The following is a 5,301-nucleotide window of genomic DNA, read 5'->3' as shown; positions in this document are numbered from 1 at the left end:
CCACCTGCGCCGTTTCTTCAACCGACTAAGGTGTATATTTGAGGCGGTGTATAGGCGGTGGCGGTGTTCCACGAAAATACACAATACTGTATATAAACAAAAAAAAGTCTTAAAAAGACTTCTGTCCACACAGTTGCATATATCGCCTCAGCAGAGCTGCAGCCTTCTTCATAGTCATCATCTTCGGATTGTCATCGCGGATAAGTGAGTGCTACGGGCTCATTGGTCCTCAGAGTGGAAATCCCGTACTACTTCTTCTTCTTCTTTAATGCCAGCATTGTCGCACCTTTCTGAACCCAGATTTAAAATATTAAATAATTCCTGATGCCGGACCGTGCGTCCCATCAGGAAATTTAAAACATATATTTTCCCCATTCGTGAACACCATGGTAATCCCCAAGGCTTGGGGAACATGTGGGTGAAGTTAAACCATCCTGAAGAAGATTTCTACATTTTTATTATTTAAAAAAAAAAAATAAACCAATGTCACCCGCAGGGTGACCCGTATCTTGCCAAAAGGTGACCACGTGTGACTTCTTTGAGGTCACACTGAGGTGAACAGAGCTGCTATCCACCAGGAGCGACTCCTTGAGGAATATCTGCCTACGAGAGATTCCGATGAGAATCGTTCTACAGAGTAACCATGAAAAATATGCTTTTGCCTCATAACGTCACCAAATGACGTCATAATGTCTCAAGCTTAACATATCTAGAAAGCACTCATCGAGGTGTTCAATTTGAGGTACTACACGATATGGTTCCTAAAACTTGAAAATTTGACCTTGGGGTCAAATATGTTTGACCTAAGGCACTAACCATGAAGGTCAAGGCCAATCGCCACCAAAAATTAATCAGCTGAGCGCCAGACCATGAACTATATTCCCATGAAGTTTGAAGACGATCCGATCAAAATTACTCAAAAAATAAGGGTTTCGTCGACTCCCCTGATTTGCGCCAAAGTGACATTGACCTTTGACCTTGACCTTCAAAATGTTATGCACTGAAAGGGACCTCTATAGGCCTCTGATATGCGAAGTTACAAAAATTTCCAATGATAACTGTGCTCTGCAGAATTTTTTATACGTGATTACAGACCAAAAAAAAAAAAAAAACCATACAAGCTGACTAACATATCTTGCAAAAACTTCGTTTTGGCAAGATAATAATAATAATAATCTCTGCCAAACCATGTGACCTATGGCGTCATACGTGGAGAAACGTCTGTTCCTCATGGATAGGTGATCGTACCATGTTAGTCAATGCGAGGGGTGAAAAAATTGTTCAGATTGTGATAAAAGCATGAAACTTTGCACAAATGTTCAACACAAGATTCTAAACGTTTTCAGGGGTGGAGCCAATGTCAACTGTATCTAGCATAGCAACGGTCGCTAGGCAACATATTTTCCTTAGCAACCAGCACAAAGGATGACTGTGGACCAATTTTATTCAATGATTATGATGTATTTTAATATCTACAACTTCAATTTTCATATAAACATCAATTTGGAGCAATTGTCAACAACACAAGGCTTCATTTCAGTTGCTAGGCAACATATTTTCCTTTGCAACCAGCACAAAAGATGCCTGCAGATCAATTTTACTTATCAATTACAACGTATTTTATTATCTATAACTTTACCCGTCATATTTGCATCACCCGAGAGCAATTGTCAACTGCAAAAGGCTTACAATGGTTGCTAGGCAACATATTTCCCTGTTTGTATCACCATCTGAGCATTCCCCTCTCGCTTATTTTTGCCTATTTGTAGAGGACAATAATAACAAACAATGAATGCATGCTCCTGTTGATTATTTATTCAATCATATCCCTGAATTTTTTTTTTTTTCTGTGCAGGTATGTATAGCTTCTATTTGGTGGTGGACGATATGGTAATGGTCAACTAACCTACCCCTGCATGCTTAAAAATGGCAAGCCCCTCGTCTTCAGATACCCTGACAACTGACTGGTCTAAATGTGTCCTTTGTCAGGTAGACAGCAAAGAACAATTGACATGTCCCACTGATGCAGGTTATAAAACCGTAGCTGAGGACATGCTTCAATTTAATGAACTCCACTGCATGCCAGTACAAATAGATGTCACATGATTGGACCATGGAAATGGTGTGGAGTCCACATTTAAGGAACAGAATGCAAAGTGGCATAAATCCTGTTACTTGAAGTTTGGTAAAAGTTATTTACCAACATTACTTGTTATTATTTACCCAAAACATTCCTCTTCTGTAGGCCATTAGGCAATGTGAAGTAGAAGCATCATTTACATATGGAGGATAAATATATACATAGACAGTTGGTATTGTTTATCATTACCTAGCAACAAAACAAATGCTAATTTGTTTTGTGGTGACACTAATTATTGTGTTGTTTTGTTGTTCTGATGACACTAATTGTCTTTAAAACATGTCTACTGATAGTTCTGATGTTCTGTAACACAGCACCAACCTTTCCGAATGTAGTAAATAGGTTTAAAAAGTCCGTTGCTGGGGTAAATTTGTTACCTAGCAACCGTTGCTAAGGAACATGCTGTATTCAATGGCTCCACCCTTGAAAATAAACAGTATGGGTTGAAGAATAATTGTGCCAAGTCTCATGCTTTTATCACTTACTGAGCAATTCTCGCTGTATTTTGCACCCATCGCCGAGACGATGTAGAGTTTCGCCTCAATCTGTTTTTTTAACATTAAAAAAACAATATATTGTTACAGATTTGGAAGCCATTTGCACACAAACAGACAGCAGTCCCTAAGGTTAAAAATCGATAAGTATGTGTTTATAGTCAGGGTCCCGTCCCGTCCCCTGTGTCTAATGGGAATTTCATGTGTGCGCTGCGAGTAATTTTCTTCGCTCCAGAATTTATATCCACAAAAATAACAACAACAACAACAACAACAACAACAACACTAATGGACCATTCTCCGCACGATGGCGTGCCGAACACGCATGTGGGCGGAGTTCCCTCGGTCACCGAAGTTCTGACTCCATGCTTCGGCCAATCGGAAGGGTGCGAGCGCGTTTGCCGCCTTTCAGCCAATGGGCGCAGAGCGAGCTCCAAGAGAAGCAGTCTCTTCAGGGGCGGGGGATTAAGACACCCCCCGACCAATCACGGAGAGACGGCCGATTTCCCCCTGCGAATGAGGGGTGTGGTGATGAGAGACGGCCGATTTCCCCTCGTATATCGGCGCGGGTTCGAGTCCCGCTACCGGACAAGATCGATGTTACCGCACTAGGCGGGCAGATGCAAGACCAGGCTCTTCCCCCAGCTCGTCTTCCCTCCCGAGCTGTAGGGCACAATAAAGGGCAACCTGCCCCATTTCGTGTGTGTGTGTGTGTGTTTGTGTGTGTGTGTGTGTGTTGGTGGCGCCAGTCCGATAAGTACACATTGCTTAAGTATCTCGCCCTTGTACAATGACTGCATATTCGGTTTTAACTCTGCTCTTTGTGTGCTCCCCTCCCCGATTATTGTTCATAAATAAATCCTCTTGTTAAATGTACCAGCTCGTTGATGTTGTTTCTTTCATTGGTTTAGCACGGTGCGTATTGGGAATTTGGGAGGCCTTGTTGCTGTAATTGTTCATTTGGACCGACGGATCTTGGTAATCCCCACTCGGTTTACACCTGGATCGGGCTCGGTAAACGGCCCGTTCCGCCGAGGTCCGTCGAGGGTGTGGTTTTCCCCGGTAGTTAGACGACGTGCATACTTAGGTATATTGAAATTAGGCAATTAACCCTACCCCACGGTGTCGAAATACTGGCGTCCACGGTCCGCTAAGGGACCCGTGACCTTTGGAGTTATCCAAGGGTTACGACCTTCAATTCCGGGTACTCGGTGGAGACGACCCTACTGCTCCACCTAGCGTTCACTCCTCGCCACCGACCCCCGGCCCACAACAATATGACTGCCAAACCCCGTGACCAATGAAGTCAATTTTTTCCCCCACATGACCCTCAAAAATTTTCATCCTCATCGGATAAAGCATTAGACGTATGCAATTATATCATAATGAAGCCACCTTTGACAAAAATAAATAAAAATCACACTTGTTTCCCATGGGGAGTACTTGACGTGTGCCACGTTTCAATATTTTCCACGGAGCGGTTTGAGAGAAATTGAGGTCCAAAGTTTTTCGTTTTTTCCAACATGGCTGCCACACCACATGACCTCGAACATCCTAATTATTATTAAAAACCGTATAGACGAGTCGTCACACCTGTGGTGAAAATTTTGTGTATCGGATAAGCGGTTGCAGAGAAAAGAGAGAAAACTAGAAGGGCACTTGGTAGAGCGCATACCTCTACCACGCAATGCCTTATCCAAAAGAACATATCAGGCCAAATAACTTTTTGAAATATCAAGGATCTTCACCAAAAGTTCATCAGTTCATCCTCGTCACACATCAAACCTGTCCACCAAATTTAATCCGGATCCATCCACAACTTTTTGAGATATCCTGCACACAAATAAGAAAAAGATATCGTGCAGAGCATGATACTTGCAAAATACCCCCCCCCCCCCTCTCAAGGTTGCCATGGATACATAAAATTCTCCATTTCATGAAGATTAAAATTGACAATCTTAATCAAAGCTCAGGTCAATCAGATGAAAATCAATTATTTTTCAGATTGAAATTGATGATTTTAGAAGTTTGACCTTTTGATCTGAAAATTAGTTGGTTTCCCAATTCAGTGATGCAATATGCAAATCCTGTTCATCAACTTTCAAGTTAATCAGAGTAAAACTGATAATTTTAGAAATATGACCTCAAAATCATTAGGCTTCTCAGTTGAGACTACCTTAACAACTTGGTAAAGTTTCATGACAATTGGTTGAGAATTGAGACATGTTGGTGACAGACAGACAGACAAGAAAAAAAACAGACAATAACAAAATCGACTGACAAATATACTTGAAAAATCTTCGATTTTGCATGTAACAGACAGACAGACAGACAGAAAGGGGCAAAAACATAACTTCCTTCACCTTATTAATTTCCTTCACTTCGCGGAGGTAATTGGCATGGACCGACGTACGTATGGATGACCCAGAAACATAATGCCTCCGGTGACTGTCAGCGGAGGAATAAAAAAAAAATTAATTAATATGATGCTACTTTTAAAAATCAAACTATTTGAAAGGTTTATATAGTGGATATTCATTTTAAGAGCCACACAAGTCACGTTGTTTGCATTTTCTTTCCAGATGGCGTCATTTAGTGCCACGTGACGTCACATGAGGGCCCACAAAAGGTTAATCCAGGCGATTGCTACAAGGCACACCAGTGAAA

The sequence above is a fragment of the Eptatretus burgeri genome, chromosome 10, assembly GCF_056783735.1.
Source record: "Eptatretus burgeri isolate ZD-2024b chromosome 10, Ebu_testis_v1, whole genome shotgun sequence".
NCBI lineage: Eukaryota > Metazoa > Chordata > Myxini > Myxiniformes > Myxinidae > Eptatretus > Eptatretus burgeri.
The sequence above is the reverse complement of the archived record's forward strand: the minus strand, read 5'-3'. Positions refer to the sequence as shown.